The sequence below is a fragment of the Leuciscus leuciscus genome (assembly GCF_965113295.1).
Source record: "Leuciscus leuciscus genome assembly, chromosome: 12".
Taxonomy (NCBI): domain Eukaryota; kingdom Metazoa; phylum Chordata; class Actinopteri; order Cypriniformes; family Leuciscidae; genus Leuciscus; species Leuciscus leuciscus.
Window position 1 is genome coordinate 42,888,108 of NC_138736.1, and position 20,398 is coordinate 42,908,505.

General features: G+C 39.8%; 1 protein-coding gene and 1 long non-coding RNA gene across 12 annotated transcripts in view; both read right to left on the minus strand.

Moving 5' to 3' along the window:
* LOC309511410 (phospholipase A and acyltransferase 3-like) overlaps positions 1-20,398 on the minus strand; it is a 111,708-nt gene that overhangs the window by 26,714 nt on the left and 64,596 nt on the right. Inside the window, exons 1-6 of one of the 11 annotated variants that reach the window (XM_082186657.1) lie at positions 16,973-17,072; positions 15,430-15,492; positions 15,085-15,146; positions 14,867-14,942; positions 12,341-12,409; positions 11,057-11,119 (exon numbers count right to left, since the gene is read on the minus strand). The exons of 2 other annotated variants lie outside the window; for them this stretch is intronic. The gene's annotated coding sequence lies outside the window, so the exon portion shown is untranslated. 8 more of the 11 variants (XM_082186656.1, XM_082186652.1, XM_082186651.1 and 5 more) reach the window with 8 other exon arrangements.
* On the minus strand, positions 9,141-11,041 carry LOC309511455. Its single transcript, XR_014210637.1, has 2 exons — positions 10,523-11,041; positions 9,141-10,064 (listed from the first exon to the last, which is right to left on the minus strand). It is a non-coding gene; the product is annotated as an uncharacterized lncRNA (long non-coding RNA).

Below are 20,398 nucleotides of genomic sequence, written 5' to 3' on the forward strand. Positions count from 1 at the left end.
CAATTACAATAGGGTTTCAGCATTTCATGCTTGAACCCCTAATAAGAATGAAGGCTTTTTGCCAGTTATAGCGCCACCTATGGTCCGATCTCCATTAAACTCTGCATGCTTCCTCACCATGTTCTGACACATATGCTCATCAATTTTTGTGAAGTTCTGAGTTTTCATTTGGGATTTATAGGCTTTTTAGTGTATTTTGCCACGCCCCTTTTCTAAATGACCCTGTTACAGCCACACAAATGCAAAAGTTCAACTTTTTTTCGATAATTATTGATCTAGAGAGTCCAGAGAATTGTCCTAGACTGGTTTGGTTCCGATCGGGCCAAAAACCAGGGACTAGTTCGCAAAAGTAGGTTTTGGACAAAATCCGACATAGCAGAACATTTTCCCTGCCTACATCCAAATCGGAGATAGCCATTTTGTCCGCCTTGAGCCAAGGATTCCAACGATGTAAGACACTTGATCCTGGGACAAACGGTCTAAGAGTTATGAGCGATTTAGTACTTTTGGTTGCTGTAGCGCCACCTATGGGCCAATTGGGGTCATACTCTGATAGGTTGTCCCCAAATTGAGGCCTACCATCTGGCCAGGTTTCACGTCTCTAGGCCTTACGGTTTGTCCTGCACGATGCGTTTTACGAATCCTTACAATTACAATAGGGTTTCAGCATTTCATGCTTGAACCCCTAATAAGAATGAAGGCTTTTTGCCAGTTATAGCGCCACCTATGGTCCGATCTCCATGAAACTCTGCATGCTTCCTCACCATGTTCTGACACATATGCTCATCAATTTTTGTGAAGTTCTGAGTTTTCATTTGGGATTTATAGGCTTTTTAGTGTATTTTGCCACGCCCCTTTTCTAAATGACCCTGTTACAGCCACCCAAATGCAAAAGTTCAACTTTTTTCGATAATTATTGATCTAGAGAGTCCAGAGAATTGTCCTAGACTGGTTTGGTTCCGATCGGGCCAAAAACCAGGGACTAGTTCGCAAAAGTAGGTTTTGGACAAAATCCGACATAGCAGAAAATTTTCCCTGCCTACATCCAAATCGGAGATAGCCATTTTGTCCGCCTTGAGCCAAGGATTCCAACGATATAAGACACTTGATCCTGGGACAAACGGTCTAAGAGTTGTGAGCGATTTAGTACTTTTGGTTGCTGTAGCGCCACCTATGGGCCAATTGGGGTCATACTCTGATAGGTTGTCCCCAAATTGAGGCCTACCATCTGGCCAGGTTTCACGTCTCTAGGCCTTACGGTTTGTCCTGCACGATGCGTTTTACGAATCCTTACAATTACAATAGGGTTTCAGCATTTCATGCTTGAACCCCTAATAAGAATGAAGGCTTTTTGCCAGTTATAGCGCCACCTATGGTCCGATCTCCATGAAACTCTGCATGCTTCCTCACCATGTTCTGACACATATGCTCATCAATTTTTGTGAAGTTCTGAGTTTTCATTTGGGATTTATAGGCTTTTTAGTGTATTTTGCCACGCCCCTTTTCTAAATGACCCTGTTACAGCCACCCAAATGCAAAAGTTCAACTTTTTTTCGATAATTATTGATCTAGAGGGTCCAGAGAATTGTCCTAGACTGGTTTGGTTCCGATCGGGCCAAAAACCAGGGACTAGTTCGCAAAAGTAGGTTTTGGACAAAATCCGACATAGCAGAAAATTTTCCCTGCCTACATCCAAATCGGAGATAGCCATTTTGTCCGCCTTGAGCCAAGGATTCCAACGATATAAGACACTTGATCCTGGGACAAACGGTCTAAGAGTTGTGAGCGATTTAGTACTTTTGGTTGCTGTAGCGCCACCTATGGGCCAATTGGGGTCATACTCTGATAGGTTGTCCCCAAATTGAGGCCTACCATCTGGCCAGGTTTCACGTCTCTAGGCCTTACGGTTTGTCCTGCACGATGCGTTTTACGAATCCTTACAATTACAATAGGGTTTCAGCATTTCATGCTTGAACCCCTAATAAGAATGAAGGCTTTTTGCCAGTTATAGCGCCACCTATGGTCCGATCTCCATGAAACTCTGCATGCTTCCTCACCATGTTCTGACACATATGCTCATCAATTTTTGTGAAGTTCTGAGTTTTCATTTGGGATTTATAGGCTTTTTAGTGTATTTTGCCACGCCCCTTTTCTAAATGACCCTGTTACAGCCACCCAAATGCAAAAGTTCAACTTTTTTTCGATAATTATTGATCTAGAGGGTCCAGAGAATTGTCCTAGACTGGTTTGGTTCCGATCGGGCCAAAAACCAGGGACTAGTTCGCAAAAGTAGGTTTTGGACAAAATCCGACATAGCAGAAAATTTTCCCTGCCTACATCCAAATCGGAGATAGCCATTTTGTCCGCCTTGAGCCAAGGATTCCAACGATATAAGACACTTGATCCTGGGACAAACGGTCTAAGAGTTGTGAGCGATTTAGTACTTTTGGTTGCTGTAGCGCCACCTATGGGCCAATTGGGGTCATACTCTGATAGGTTGTCCCCAAATTGAGGCCTACCATCTGGCCAGGTTTCACGTCTCTAGGCCTTACGGTTTGTCCTGCACGATGCGTTTTACGAATCCTTACAATTACAATAGGGTTTCAGCATTTCATGCTTGAACCCCTAATAAGAATGAAGGCTTTTTGCCAGTTATAGCGCCACCTATGGTCCGATCTCCATGAAACTCTGCATGCTTCCTCACCATGTTCTGACACATATGCTCATCAATTTTTGTGAAGTTCTGAGTTTTCATTTGGGATTTATAGGCTTTTTAGTGTATTTTGCCACGCCCCTTTTCTAAATGACCCTGTTACAGCCACACAAATGCAAAAGTTTAACTTTTTTTCGATAATTATTGATCTAGAGAGTCCAGAGAATTGTCCTAGACTGGTTTGGTTCCGATCGGGCCAAAAACCAGGGACTAGTTCGCAAAAGTAGGTTTTGGACAAAATCCGACATAGCAGAACATTTTCCCTGCCTACATCCAAATCGGAGATAGCCATTTTGTCCGCCTTGAGCCAAGGATTCCAACGATGTAAGACACTTGATCCTGGGACAAACGGTCTAAGAGTTATGAGCGATTTAGTACTTTTGGTTGCTGTAGCGCCACCTATGGGCCAATTGGGGTCATACTCTGATAGGTTGTCCCCAAATTGAGGCCTACCATCTGGCCAGGTTTCACGTCTCTAGGCCTTACGGTTTGTCCTTCACGATGCGTTTTACGAATCCTTACAATTATGGCGCGTTTCCACTGAGCAGTACAGTACGGTACGGTACAGTACGGTACGGTTCGGGTCTGTTAACCATGATCTGGCTAGCGTTTCCACTGCCAACAGTACCCTTACTTGATGGGCGTGGTGTTTCGATCGACGTCATTTTCGCGCGAAGAAGAACATAGTAAACTACAATGGATGACATATACAGCAGATCTTGTTCTTGCTCCTCGACATGTTTGTCACAAGAAGACAAGCGCCGACATTAGGCTTTTCTCAATATTAAGTACGCAAAGTTTGTACTTGCCATGTGCGACTCCTACATGCAAATGGTACAGCGCGTTCTTAAAAGGTCACTCAGCTCGCTCTGCTACTCCGGTTATCTCTGTTACTCTGTATGTACATTTTAAGCAACAATAAAACGAAATATGTTATAAAACACTACTCTGCCTCTTTTCGTTTTCATTTAAATAAATTAAACATTATAGGGACACAAATGTGGTTCATGCACAACGCATATTGATTATTCACTGCACGTTATACGTTATTCTATTTAACGTTATAACAAAACGAAATTTAAAACACAACCCTAACGTTACCTCTTTTCGTTTAAATAATACAAATAATTACACATATTACAGGCAATATATGCATTTGTACAAATGTTGCAATAAACATCAGTGTTAATCTTGTAATAAGAAAATGACAAGAAACCATATTTCTTTTTGTAAAATTTCAGTTTTATCAATAATAGCCAATATAAAAGTTTAAGTAAAAGGTACAAGAAGCTATACAATAAGAAATAAAGCAAACAATTCAGTCAAATGTCCAAATGCTGCGCTCTAATCTAACATTACAACAGTAAAGTTAAATACAAATAGCCTATAATATGAAACTAAACTTAGCCCTCGGCCAAAACGATTGACAGGGAACGAATTATATATTCACGAGACCAAAGATCGCCCGTTAGGTCTGCACAAGACGAATTATTATATCTCATGTTTAACCACTACCGTCGGAGTCATCGGCGAACGTCAGAAGAACTTAGCCGAGGAAAGGCTCATCCAGCCGGGAAACATGAGCGCCGAGCGCCCGCTGATCGCATGGATCTCACAACCGGGGAAAAACAAATAATCTTTATAAATAAACCACAGATTTGAGCTTTAAACAACTACATTCTCGCCTGAAAAACTCTTAAAATTACATTTCGTGACACAGTAACAGTAGTATTATATTAAACTGTATATTAAAAAATGGCGCTTCTTATGTTGTCATTCCCCTCGTCGTAGCACGCGCAAGTGACGATTCTCTGTCAACCAATCAACGTCCTGCAGTGAGTCTAGCTCCACCTTTTAGTACCGTACCACTGTGCTAGGTACCCCAACGGAAGGGTACCCAAAAAGTGGTACGGTACGGTTCGGCTTTTTGGTACCATTCTCAACTTTTGGCAGTGGAAACGCAAATAAAAGGGTACCGACCCGTACCGTACCGTACTGTACCGCTCGGTGGAAACGCGCCATTACAATAGGGTTTCAGCATTTCATGCTTGAACCCCTAATAAGAATGAAGGCTTTTTGCCAGTTATAGCGCCACCTATGGTCCGATCTCCATGAAACTCTGCATGCTTCCTCACCATGTTCTGACACATATGCTCATCAATTTTTGTGAAGTTCTGAGTTTTCATTTGGGATTTATAGGCTTTTTAGTGTATTTTGCCACGCCCCTTTTCTAAATGACCCTGTTACAGCCACCCAAATGCAAAAGTTCAACTTTTTTTCGATAATTATTGATCTAGAGGGTCCAGAGAATTGTCCTAGACTGGTTTGGTTCCGATCGGGCCAAAAACCAGGGACTAGTTCGCAAAAGTAGGTTTTGGACAAAATCCGACATAGCAGAAAATTTTCCCTGCCTACATCCAAATCGGAGATAGCCATTTTGTCCGCCTTGAGCCAAGGAGTCCAACGATATAAGACACTTGATCCTGGGACAAACGGTCTAAGAGTTGTGAGCGATTTAGTACTTTTGGTTGCTGTAGCGCCACCTATGGGCCAATTGGGGTCATACTCTGATAGGTTGTCCCCAAATTGAGGCCTACCATCTGGCCAGGTTTCACGTCTCTAGGCCTTACGGTTTGTCCTGCACGATGCGTTTTACGAATCCTTACAATTACAATAGGGTTTCAGCATTTCATGCTTGAACCCCTAATAAGAATGAAGGCTTTTTGCCAGTTATAGCGCCACCTATGGTCCGATCTCCATGAAACTCTGCATGCTTCCTCACCATGTTCTGACACATATGCTCATCAATTTTTGTGAAGTTCTGAGTTTTCATTTGGGATTTATAGGCTTTTTAGTGTATTTTGCCACGCCCCTTTTCTAAATGACCCTGTTACAGCCACACAAATGCAAAAGTTCAACTTTTTTTCGATAATTATTGATCTAGAGAGTCCAGAGAATTGTCCTAGACTGGTTTGGTTCCGATCGGGCCAAAAACCAGGGACTAGTTCGCAAAAGTAGGTTTTGGACAAAATCCGACATAGCAGAACATTTTCCCTGCCTACATCCAAATCGGAGATAGCCATTTTGTCCGCCTTGAGCCAAGGATTCCAACGATGTAAGACACTTGATCCTGGGACAAACGGTCTAAGAGTTATGAGCGATTTAGTACTTTTGGTTGCTGTAGCGCCACCTATGGGCCAATTGGGGTCATACTCTGATAGGTTGTCCCCAAATTGAGGCCTACCATCTGGCCAGGTTTCACGTCTCTAGGCCTTACGGTTTGTCCTGCACGATGCGTTTTACGAATCCTTACAATTACAATAGGGTTTCAGCATTTCATGCTTGAACCCCTAATAAGAATGAAGGCTTTTTGCCAGTTATAGCGCCACCTATGGTCCGATCTCCATGAAACTCTGCATGCTTCCTCACCATGTTCTGACACATATGCTCATCAATTTTTGTGAAGTTCTGAGTTTTCATTTGGGATTTATAGGCTTTTTAGTGTATTTTGCCACGCCCCTTTTCTAAATGACCCTGTTACAGCCACCCAAATGCAAAAGTTCAACTTTTTTCGATAATTATTGATCTAGAGAGTCCAGAGAATTGTCCTAGACTGGTTTGGTTCCGATCGGGCCAAAAACCAGGGACTAGTTCGCAAAAGTAGGTTTTGGACAAAATCCGACATAGCAGAACATTTTCCCTGCCTACATCCAAATCGGAGATAGCCATTTTGTCCGCCTTGAGCCAAGGATTCCAACGATGTAAGACACTTGATCCTGGGACAAACGGTCTAAGAGTTATGAGCGATTTAGTACTTTTGGTTGCTGTAGCGCCACCTATGGGCCAATTGGGGTCATACTCTGATAGGTTGTCCCCAAATTGAGGCCTACCATCTGGCCAGGTTTCACGTCTCTAGGCCTTACGGTTTGTCCTGCACGATGCGTTTTACGAATCCTTACAATTACAATAGGGTTTCAGCATTTCATGCTTGAACCCCTAATAAGAATGAAGGCTTTTTGCCAGTTATAGCGCCACCTATGGTCCGATCTCCATGAAACTCTGCATGCTTCCTCACCATGTTCTGACACATATGCTCATCAATTTTTGTGAAGTTCTGAGTTTTCATTTGGGATTTATAGGCTTTTTAGTGTATTTTGCCACGCCCCTTTTCTAAATGACCCTGTTACAGCCACCCAAATGCAAAAGTTCAACTTTTTTCGATAATTATTGATCTAGAGAGTCCAGAGAATTGTCCTAGACTGGTTTGGTTCCGATCGGGCCAAAAACCAGGGACTAGTTCGCAAAAGTAGGTTTTGGACAAAATCCGACATAGCAGAAAATTTTCCCTGCCTACATCCAAATCGGAGATAGCCATTTTGTCCGCCTTGAGCCAAGGATTCCAACGATGTAAGACACTTGATCCTGGGACAAACGGTCTAAGAGTTATGAGCGATTTAGTACTTTTGGTTGCTGTAGCGCCACCTATGGGCCAATTGGGGTCATACTCTGATAGGTTGTCCCCAAATTGAGGCCTACCATCTGGCCAGGTTTCACGTCTCTAGGCCTTACGGTTTGTCCTGCACGATGCGTTTTACGAATCCTTACAATTACAATAGGGTTTCAGCATTTCATGCTTGAACCCCTAAAAATCCTTACAATAACAATAGGTGTTCAGCACTTCGTGCTTGAACCCCTAAATATAAACATATTTATATTGTATCTATAATACGTTTGTGTGTGTGTTTCCAAAATATTTTCAAAATAAAGAAAAACAAGACAAAGCTGTGCAGTTTGTTTCTGTGTAAGTTTATGAACAAAATTCCAGGGGCACCAGGTGAAATCTTGCCTAGGGCAGCAAATTGGCCAGGGCCGGCCCTGCCATACAGTGACCCAATTTGGCTTTAAATGGATCCCAAAAGGTATAAAGTATCTTGGGGTCACATTAACGCAGAATTTGGAAGATATAATGCTGTTGAATTATGAACCACTGCTGTCAAAGATAAAAAATAATCCGGATAAATGGGAACAATTGAAACTCTGTGGGGTAAAGTAAATATTGTTAAAATGGTTATTGCTCCACAGTTTAATTATATATCTATGATGATACCTGTGAACATTCCAGACCCTATCTTTAAAAGATATGACAAAATTATCAAGGACTTTTTATGGGAAGGAAAAAGACCGAGGATTAAAATGAGCAAGTTGACCTCCCCAAGAGACAAAGGGGGCCTGGGGCTACCTGATGTGAGGATGTATAATATATCTTTTGAAATGGCCAAACTGGCTAAACATTGGGACGAGACAGACTCTGAGTTAGACTGGATCAAGATAGAACAGAAACTGGCCTCACCATTTCACCCCATTAGTATTCTTTCACAACGCTCTGGAGCTAAATGGGACTCCAATCCAGTGACAGTAGGCCTACATTCAAGACATGGGATCATTTTTGGCAGCATATAAAAATGGTGTGAATGAATAGGATTTCTGAATTGTCTCATTCACATGTGCTTTTGTTTTGGACATAATCCACTGATGGTGACTAATTTGGCTGAGTATGTAATGGCGAAGGTGATTACTGAACTATGTGATGATGTACTCCTAAGTTTTGTCTGTTGAACAATAAAAAATTTGAATTACAAAAAAAAAAAGAACATTGTGGTTCAGTGTCGTTTAGAAAATATTAAGAACATTTCACTAATAAAACCAAGAGATACATTTTCCTAATTTTTTTTTTTTTTTTAGGGAAACAAACACAGTTTTGTGTGGAGGACGAGAACTGATGACTTCAGTATAAATAAATAAATGAATGAATGAATAAATACATAAATGCAGAATTAAATAAATAAATGAATAAATAATTAATTAAATGCTGAAATAAATAAGTAAAAATGCAGAAATACATAAATAAATGAATAAATAAATGATTAAATTCGGAAATAAATAAATGCAGATATGCATAAATAATTTTGAATGAATACATAAATAATATTGTCAAAAGTATCATTTTTAATTGTTCTTTTTTTTGTACTATTTGTTATACTATTTCTACATTTATGTATTTTTATATTTATTTATCGATTTCTATTTATTTATGTGTACGTGTCCTAACCTCTCCCACTGCAGGATTGGTTAAACAGGATCGGTATGGTTAAGGCTGTGCTGCTGTGGATACTGTGTGTAAGCTTTCACTTCAAAGAAATTCTCAGAGCTCAAGAAAATGGTTAAATATCAATTTTGTTATCCTGGGATTTATGAAATAAATAAATAAATTCTGAAATTGTTAAAATGATAAATAATTGTAATATTCACCAGTGGAGCACTCTGCGAGAATTATGAAATGTTGACTTGTGACACACTTTATGGGTTTTTGATTTACGTATTGGCTAAGATGGGTTACATAAAATCAAGAAATATTCCACTCTAAAAGTGATGAATAAACAGTGAGATTTTAACATGTGCTTAAATATTATAATCTGTATCTGGAGATGTCTAAAACATGTATGCCGTTATCCCTGCGTGTGAAAGGGTTGATCCAGAGATTCCAAGACTTTGATTTATGTTAAATAAGATACAGCTTTTGTGCACTGTGTTGAATAAGAATGAGATTGGGTGATCAAGTTAAATAGAAATTGATTTGAACAAGCACATAACAGACATATCACAGTGATTTTAGCAGAAGAAGGAATTCTTTACCATTTTATTATTATTTTATTATTAGACTGAAGTCTGTTCAGTGAGACGCCAGCAGAGAGGAGAGTTAGTGGGTGATCGACTCTTCTGCACGGAGAGAGACTGATTCAGGAACATTTCACTTCAGACTTTTCCTAAGGACAGTTTTGCCATTCACAGAAGCTTTGTTCATTGAGCAATAACTGCTATAGCAACGTTTGTTTCTGTTTTGTGCTAGCAGCATAGTCTTTTAATTATACAATATAACTCAAAGTCAGATATAAACAGGTCATTTCCATTCACTCAAATTCACACAATTTTAAAGAGTCAACTTCAGAAAAAATAATTTAAAAACATTTTAAATACAAAAAAATACAACAACAACAACCAAAACATTTAAAAAAAATATTAAATAGACTGTGTCATAGACTAAATAATTTAGGGGATTGTACATGATTTATTCAGGTAGATTCCATGAAAGAAATCAAGCCTTAACTACTCAAAAATATCATGTGTAATATTGTTACCATCATTTTTTTAAAGTAAGTAGCACATAGCATTTTTTACATTTATTTGTAATTGTCAGTAATATTTGTTAAGTTAGGTAGCAGAACGCTTTTAAGACCCGCATACAACGTTCCTGTTCTCCTTTGCTCTCTTTTCTCTGTATATCAAGCTTTTCCTCTTCATTTTCTCACTCTCTGTGTTTCCCTGAACTTGTCACCTCTCAGACTGAAGTAATTAGTTTCAGTGTTTCTGAGCGCAGTAACCACAGTAAGGCGAAGATGAGGGAAACGAGAAGCGAGAGAAGTTGCTCCGCAGCACAAGTTTAAACTCAAAGTTCAAATCAATAAAATCAAAGTAATAATGGAATTCTGTCTGCCAGCTTCCATTCAGTTCTTTTGTTAGGAACATCCAAATAGCAACTATTTCCAATGATTTCAGTTTCCTAAATTACCAGAAATTTAATTCACTATCACAATTAAATATAAATTAACAATCTACATATCTAATAAAGGTTTATATTTTATTTATTTATTTATTTGATAATTGATGTCAGATATTTACAACTGTAATGGTATCCTTTAAACTTCTCCTTTTGTGGCCCGTAAAAGAAAGGGCATAAGGCATTAGAGAAACTACGAAAATTTTACTATCCCTCCTCATTTTAGTGAATTGGTTCATTATATAGTTCATGTAAAGGAATAATTCACTGAGTCGTTAAGTAATTTATGCTGTTTTCCAGTATTTATAGTAAATTTATGGGCAATTTATTACTGTCACCCGATAGATAGATCTTTATTACATGTGAGTAGAGTAAAACTAATCATAATTTTATTATTTTTAAATTTATTTATAGATATAGAGGAAGACTTTCCCTTTAAATTGCTACTTTTTGTTGACTGCATGTTTAACTACTTTTATAGAGCGGCGTGAGTTTAACCTGGTCAGGACATTCATAAATGGATCAGGTTTGTATGGATCGGGTTCCCTTTCAAGGGAACGAGCGTTGCGTCGAGATTGACGCTATGGGAACGCATTGCGTGATTGCATCATGAACCACTTGTAAAATCAGTCCAATAGCGTATAGGCGGGTGACGTCATGGCAGTGTAGTGATAGTATAGTTGTATATGCAGAAACTAACCACTAGGTGTCAGTATTATTATACTTACCTGCAGAATATACAGACAGTGAGTTAGACGATCACATGTGTTGTTGCTGTTCCTGCTGGCGACCTGAAAGTGAATTAAAAGATAAGTTTAATTACAAACAGTTTCTTCATTGAAATAAGAAACATTACATGGTACCAGGAGTGGTGATAATCACCAACATTGACAGTCGTCATGGAAAGTGTTAAACCGCCTGACGCTGTAAACTGGACTGGAAACATTGATCACGAATGGCGTATGTTCAAACAGAGATTCACGCTGTATTTGCAAGCAGTGGGCTTGGATGAAGCGTCGGATGCACGCAAGATTGCATTGCTTCTCACCGTCGCGGGACCTCAGTCAATAGAAGTGTTTAACACACTCGTGTTTGCACAAGCCGCGGACAAAGGCAAATATGACGTGGTGATGGAAAAGTTTGATTTGCACTGCACACCAAGAAAAAACGAGACTTTTGAGAGGTATGTTTTTCGCTCTCGTCTGCAACAACAAGGAGAGACGTTTGACAGTTTCTTAATTGATTTAAAGTTGAAAGCTAAAACATGCAATTTCGGACTGTTGCAAGATTCAATGGTCCGTGACCAAATTGTGTTCGGCGTCAATGATAAAAAAGTGAGAGAGAGGCTTTTGAGAGAGACGGAGCTAACCTTGAATGAAGCAGTGCGGATATGTCATGCCAGTGAGATAGCTATTCAGCATGCTAAAACCTTTGGTGAACACACAAAGATGAGCGGGAGTGACAATTCAGCCGTAGCTGCAGTAACAGAGAAGATGCAGAAAAGCGGAATGAGTAAACTGAAACAGCAGAAAGAACTGTTTAACTGTAAGAGATGTGGCAAAAGACACCTGCCAAAGCAGTGCCCAGCTTATGGCAAAGTCTGTGCTAAATGTAAAGGGCAGAATCATTTTGCCAAACAATGCTTTTCGAAAGGTGGACAAAGTCAAAGAGAGCGTGTGCATGCAGTAGAAGAAACATCTCTCAGTGACACATTCTTCGTTGGACTGGTGCAGCAGGCAGATATCAGTCAAGAAAGAACAGAACAGGCTGATGTGAATAGTGTTGCACGGGACAAGTGGATGACTGCTCTGGAAATAAATGGAGTAACAGTATCACTCAAGCTAGACACAGGAGCAAAAGTCAATCTGATTTCAGAGTATGATGTCGGAGCAATGAAAATCAAGCCGCGCATAAGTCAGAAAACTGTGCAACTCAAAGCCTATAATGGCCAGAACATTCCAACAAAAGGAACATGTACTCTCAGAGTAAAAGTTAAAAACAAAGAACATTACCTCATGTTTGTGGTTGTTCCAGATGGCCATGATTCTGTGTTGGGAGACAAGGCATGTGAAGATCTGGGTCTGGTAAGAAGAATATACACCATAAAGAATGGAGAAACACAGAACAGTGTGGAACAAATCGTGAAACAGTTTCCAGACATCTTTGAAGGGTTTGGAGTATTACCATTCACCTACAAAATACAGTTGAAACAAGATGCACAGCCAGTAGTTCACGCACCAAGACGGGTTCCAGCACCACTTCGTGAAAAGCTGAGGCAAGAGCTGGATAAAATGACAACAATGGGAGTCATAGAAAAAGTGGAAGAGCCAACGGAGTGGGTTAATTCGATGGTGTGTGTGAAGAAAGCCAATGGTGATCTACGTATTTGTATGGATCCAAAGGACTTAAATGCAAACATACAGAGAGAACATTATCAGATTCCGACACGGGAGGAAATTATAAGTGAGATGGCAGGTGCTACGTTTTTCACGAAGCTGGATGCATCTCAGGGCTTCTGGCAGCTGAAACTACATGAGGACAGCACAAGGTATTGCACATTCAACACGCCCTTTGGCCGTTACTCCTTCTTGAGGATGCCGTTCGGAATTTCCTCAGCTCCTGAAGTATTCCACAGGGCTATGGAACACGTAATCGAAGGCATCGAGGGCGTGCGTGTTTATGTGGACGACATTGTATTGTGGGGATCCACAATAGAACAGCACAACAAGAGGCTCATGGACGTCCTACAGCGTGTAAGGAAGTATGGGCTCAAGTTAAATAGGAACAAGTGTCAGTTTGGAGCGAAGGAAATCACGTTCCTGGGAGATTCGCTGTCAGAAAGGGGTGTGGAACCAGACAAGAGTAAGATGCAGGCTATACTCAAAATGCCCAGACCCACAGACAGAAAAGCTGTATTGAGAGTGATGGGGATGATCAATTTCGTTGGGAAGTTCATACCTAACCTGTCTTCAAAAACTGTTTATTTGAGAGAACTGTTGTGCGATAAAGGCGAGTTCAAATGGACAGCTGATCATGAACAAGAATGGGGACGACTGAAGACTCTCCTCACTACAGAGCCTGTTCTGACGTTCTTTGACCCGACAAAGAAGACAAAGATCTCGACGGATGCTTCCAAAGATGGAATGGGTGCAGTTCTACTGCAGGCGGATGGAGAGAATTGGAGGCCAGTCGCATATGCCTCGAGAACGATGACTCCGACGGAACGTCGCTATGCACAGATTGAAAAAGAGTGCCTGGGCTTAGTGTATGGATTGGAGAAATTTCACGGCTATGTGTACGGCTTACCGACATTTGTGGCAGAGACAGATCACAAACCATTAATTGCCATCATTAAAAAGAACTTGAACCAAATGTCTCCAAGAATCCAGCGACTGATGATGCGACTGCAGAGGTATGATATGGAGCTAATGTACACTCAAGGGAAGCATCTAGTTCTGGCGGATGCTCTGTCCAGAGCTGTGGAACAGAGTGGAAAATGTGAAAGTTCCACAGAGGCTGATGTGACTCAGCATGTGAACATGGTAGCTGAAGCTCTTCCAGTCACAGACACAAAACTCAAACAGATTGCAGTGGAGACTGGAAAAGATAAATGTCTGCAATTGGTCATCACAAATCTGAATGAAGGTTGGCCTAGAGGAAAATGTGCTCAGTACTACAACATCAGAACAGAGTTGAGTGTTGTTAAGGGACTTCTGCTGAGACAAGACAGGATCATTATCCCTCAGTCACTGAGACAGGAGATGTTAAAAAAACTGCACGAGGGACACCTTGGGGCCGAGAAATGTAAAAGAAGGGCTAGAACTGCAATCTACTGGCCCGGAATAAACGCAGACATCGACAGGATGGTGTCAACCTGTGATACGTGCTTGAAGCATCATGCTAAGCAACAAAAGGAGCCAATGATCATCACTGATCCACCGGATGAACCATGGCAGAAAGTTGGGACGGACTTATTCTTCCTGGACGGACGAAACTATTTGCTGGTGATAGACTATCTGTCAAACTACCCAGAGATTGCGTTGCTTTCCAATACATCTTCTGCTTGTGTGATAACACATGAAATCCATCTTTGCGAGACACGGCATTCCGCAGGTGGTTTGCAGTGATAATGGGCCATGCTACAGTGGAAAGGACTTCCAGAAGTTTGCTGAGGAATATGGGTTTCAACACGTGACATCGAGCCCATTATATCCGCAGTCGAATGGAAAGGCAGAGAAAGGAGTTCACATAGTGAAACTACTACTCAAGAAAGCAGTGGACAGTCAATCAGATCCTTATTTAGCTCTGCTGAATTACCGTGCTTCTCCACTAGAACACGGTGTGTCTCCTGCTGAAATACTGATGGGGCGCAGATTACAAACCACACTTCCGTGCTTAGCAACACAAAACAAGAGAAAGTACCTGAAAAGAAAACAAAAGCACCTGAAACTGAGACAAAAAGCGAACTATGACAAGGCATCAAAAAGCCTAGAACCACTCTCCAATAACGACACAGTGAGACTTGAGGATTCCAGTACCTGGACTAAAAGAGCCACAGTCCTGGAGGAGGTGAAGCCAAGGTCTTACACTGTCAGGACAGAAGATGGTCAGATCCTGAGGAGAAACCGGAGAAGTCTGCTAAAAACAAAAGAGACAGTAGAGAATACACATACAGGTGACACTGACTGTGCAGAGTCAACATCTGAAACACTTCCAGTACTGCATCACAATGAGCAAGCTAAAGAAATGCATTCACCCGTGCTGAGAAGATCCAACCGCACAGTAAAGCCTCCTGATAGACTGAACCTCTGAATATTGCTTAAACAGATCAGAAGCATTAGAATGTTCATAAAAGAAAAGATAAAAGAAAATGTAATCTGTTGATTATTGTTACTGTGATTGTAAAGTAAATAATTCTGGAGATTGTTATTTGATACATTACATCCTGTATAATGTGTACAGTGCTTACTTAGTGGTTAGATAATCCAGAAGTTATTAGTTGTAATAACTTGTTCTTTATGTCTAATGGAGAGGGGATGTAGTGATAGTATAGTTGTATATGCAGAAACTAACCACTAGGTGTCAGTATTATTATACTTACCTGCAGAATATACAGACAGTGAGTTAGACGATCACATGTGTTGTTGCTGTTCCTGCTGGCGACCTGAAAGTGAATTAAAAGATAAGTTTAATTACAAACAGTTTCTTCATTGAAATAAGAAACATTACAGGCAGGAAGCTATAAAGCGCACCCAGACCAAACATTGTCAACTTCTGATAGGTCGAAGCAAGTCGATCACAGGCGCGCCGGAAGTATGGCAAGGTGACGCACCGCTCGTTCCCTCTTCAGGGAACCGATGTTACAGTCGTAACCGAGGCGTTTTGAAGCGGTGAAACACTTCAGCAATATAACAACTGTTAGTTATTACAGTATCACTTCAAAATGTCTTCATTCAGCCCTTCACACGTGCTCTGATCTTCCTCTTTCACATGTACATTCTGCTTTTGTTTTAGCTCTAATATGATATAATCATGTTTAGATGGAGCACAGTATAGAGAACGAGGCAGTAACTTCATGCACTTGTTGATGAACCCCAGGTTCCTGTTTCTCTTTTTCACTTCTGCTTCAGATTACACTGAACACACCCAAAACTTTATGACAAACGGAAACTCTGAGAGCATGCAAAATTTTATAAAAATTCATGATTGTTTGCCATTTCTCATACATTAACATTTTGTTAACGTTCCCTTTAAGTTATGAAAACATAATTTCTGAATGTTTTATATAGTTTCAAATGTTTTAAAAACATTTTTTCTTATTCATGCAAACACTAAGGAAACATTCTATTTTGCAAGCATTATGGAATACTTTTGAATGTTCTCATGAACATTCTGAACATTCTGAAACAAGTAACATTTAAAAAATGACAAACTTTCAACTACAATGTTTCAGAAAGTTTTTATAAACGTTGTATAAATGTTTTTGTGAATATAATTACAGCAGTGTCACCATTATGTTCAGTTATATTCAGTTCATAGACTTTTAGTTTATTTTCATTCCTCACATGTGTTTCCTTGTCTGTGTTTCCCACCACTGATCAGTCATGGACACTTCATTCATCACAGCTGCTCATCCTTCAGTTAATCGCCACTGTGTGTTTAAGGCCCTGCCTGTGTTCTGTCTAGTGTCCGGTAATGTTTGTGCGTTGCACGCTGTCTCGCCTGTATTTCTGAGTTATTTATTTAAAAAACTTGTTACCTTTCTATCATCTCCTTCTTCCTTGGATCTAATTGTGACAACCAGATAACGTTCTATTAATGTTACTGGATGAACATTTGTTCATAACTTGCCAGAATGTACTGAGAACGTACTCTGTTCGCTGGGAGTCTGTATTTTGTCAGCTGTTGCATTAATATTCAACTAAATCTATGAAATGCATCACATGTGAAGATGAAGCACAAACATCTACACAATCAACTAAAGCTGTTTAAATGATTAGTGCACATCATCTGATCAGGATCTGAAAGTTTCAGGCTGTTTCTCCTTTAAAGAGAGCAGCATCTGTCAGACTCACATCAGTGATGGAATTACTGTACTTTCATACACTCGACAAACACAGATAGAGATTATGTGCATCTCTTACCTGCAGACGACGGCTTCAGGGTGATCTGTGTCTGTTCACTTTCTGCCGCAACTCTATTCAAATGTGAGAGGAAGGGTGTGACACACACAGAGGCCTACAACAGTGGAAACAGGAACACACACAGTCTTTAGAAGGTAAAACGCTTGACATCTGCACGCAGCAACAAACATGATCAAGATCTGACAGCATCTGTGTCACTATTCTGAGATTTAACCATGCTAAGGTTTAATCTTGTGAAGATCTTGTGATATGCGTGAACAGAAATTATTAAAATCTCCGCAATATTTCAACGGTCAAACTGATACATCTCATCTCCCGCCTTAGCGCTGCTCTCAGGGCAGGAGTAACGTTTCTCAATAGATTCAAATCGCTGTTATTTTAGTGTATTACACGCTGCTCTCAGGGCAGGAGTACTCAATAGGTTCAAATCGCTGTTATTTTAGTGTATTACGCGCTGCTCTCCGGGCAGGAGTCCAAAACTCAGCTGCTCGTACCCCTTCTATTCATCACATATCACTCCTATTTTACAACAGCTCCACTGGCTCCCTATCATTTACCATATCAACTATAAAATACTTCTCCTTACTTTTAAAGTCATTCATAATTTAGCCCCTTCATATACCCACACACGCTCGTACTCTTAGATCCTCTTCTTCTATTCACGTCACTGTTCCCCGTGTCCGCTTTCAGTTCCTCTGCTCCTCTGGAACTCGCTTCCACCGGACATCCGTAACACTGATTCTCTCACACTTTTCAAATCCAAACTCAAAAACTCATAGCTTATATCCATTGATCACAACTGCATCTTCTTTTTTAATTGTATTGTATTTCATTGTTTTTATTTAAATATTGTTATTGTTGTTGAGGATGATGTAAGGTGACCTTGAGTGTCAAGAAAGGCGCCTATAAATAAAATGTATAATAATAATAATAATAATAATAATAATAATTTTCTCATTCCTATCTGAACCGATCTCAACCTGTATCGTATGATATATTCCAATAGTGGCCAATAGAGAAACATTACAGGAATAAAACATCAGAATAAACATAAAAAAATATTGCATTAGCCTACCGTATAGTTTGCCGATAGTGCGGCGTGGATCATAATCCGCGGGTCGGGCCAATAAAAACATAACATTCCAATTACAGTTTTTCTCGATTGCTTAAACACTATAACCAGGCTTTTGAACTAAAATTTCAAAACCATAACACCATTTACCAAAAAGCACACCCATTTCACTAAACTATAAACACTATTCCCTGTTTTGACACAGATTTGTTGAACTGTCACTGCAAAACTCTACACACAAATCCCTTCATTTCTCATTGCCTAGACCATGTGGTCATGTATAAAGCACTAGCATTCAATATTGTTCACTCAAGTCAGCACAGCTTCAGCTCAGTTACACACAATTACCCAGGTGGAAACACTAAGAGTCAAAATTTAACACACATCAATCAGATCCTTCAATAGATATATAAAAGGGCCCAAATCAGTTTATTGCGTTTTGGAACAATGGATCCAGAAAGACATGAAGGAAGAGGGATAAGAATGAGGAGGAGGAAGGGCAAGGACAAGAAGACAAGCAGTAGATAAAGGTGACTTGACTTGTATTGTATTAAAGAGTTCTTCACCAGAAGACTCTTGCCTTGTTCTGACCTCTGACCAGATTTCTCTGTAAGTATATTTAAAATGATCTTGTCGTTCTCTGATTTAGATGCTGAAGAGCAAGGACGACACCAGCCCCAGGGTTTAGCCACGCGAGCTCATGGCAGACAGTGGAGGTCGGCCCGCCGCGATGGACGAGCCAGGAAGAGAGACGTCGCCAAGCCTCGCCTCGGACCACGGACCCTACAGAGACTTTAGCCAGGTGTGTGAGCCAGCAACACCGTGTGTTGCCGGGCGAGAGCTTGTGGTTTCTGAGGACATGGAGGGAAGCCCCGCCCACAACCCCGCCCACAACCCCACCCACAACCCCGCCCACAACCCCGCCCACAACCCCACCCACAACCCCGCCCACAACCCCAACACTGCGGATGTGAATCCCAATCTCCCGCCCAGTTCTGAGTTTCCTGTTACTCCACAGTTTGAAAAGATGTATAAACCTTGTGGAGATTTGGTTTTCAAATTTAATAAGATTTCATGCTTAAAAAATATTATTCATCTAGAAACAAATGCTAATTATTCTGTACAAAAATTGTATTACAAAGAATATATTAAAGTATATGAAAATGTGTACAGTTTCAGAAAAAGAACAGTTTGCTTTTATGATTTTAATAAGGGAGGATGGCTCAATTGATGAGGATAATTGGGACAACATACCAAATAGCACTGAAAAATGTCCAAAAATATATAAGCCAGAACAAGGGGGTAAAATACACAGTGAAGATAAAATATTTGAACAACTAAATGATATTTTATGTGAAAGTGATTGTCGGTATAGGATGGCACTGATATACTCTTATTATACACTCTGTTTTAAAAGGATCAACAAGAAGTCCTGCCAAAATCAAGCCACTGATATTGAAGACAAACTATATGAAAAGCATGGAATGATAATGATTATTGGCTGTAGTGAGCCCTGGGGAATTAGTGGCCCATATATACAGCATTTACCTTATAAGCCTCTTAAAGATTGCACTTACACTTATGAATCCCAAACATTTAGAAGCAATTATGCAATTGTCTCCAAGAAAAGAAAAAAAGAAATTGTTGACAAGGAATTAATTGACCCGATTTACAAAAAAGTTATTCATGAAATTCAAAATAAACCATTCTCAATGTATTTCTCAAAGATTACAGGCAAACCAAAATATAATCTTAGCCCATTTTTTAAAAATATTAACTATCCTAAAAACAAAGAAAAAGTTAAAAATATTGTATCAGATTTATTTAGATTTGATCAGATTGAAATTACTTTTGATGGTTTTAAAAATCATGGTTTTGTAAAGTTTAAGAAATGTAAGAAAAGACTATATAAACTTTTATCTTGTGATGCAAATCAGGCAAATGTATCTAATTTGCTAGTCGTTATGTTCAAGTGCGTGAATAACAATTAGCACTCTGCCTTTATAAAGCGGCAACGAAGGCAATTATTCCTGTTTTTCATTGCACGTTTTTTTCAATGTAAACAAATATTTCCGCTTATATATATAATATATAATAACAATAAAATAAATATAAATAATTTTATGTATATATATATATAAAATAATAACAGATTTAAAAAAAAAAGATTTTTAAAAAGGTTTAAAGGGAGGCAAAACCACTGGGTTAGGCTATGTATGTCAAAAAAACAAAACATCTACTCTGATGAAGTTTGTTCGCTTTTTCATTCCAAGTGGTGTGAACTAGTTGAGGAAGAATATGAAAGGTTTATATATGAGACGTTCAGTGATTACTTTAACAGCTTTGCTGGTAAT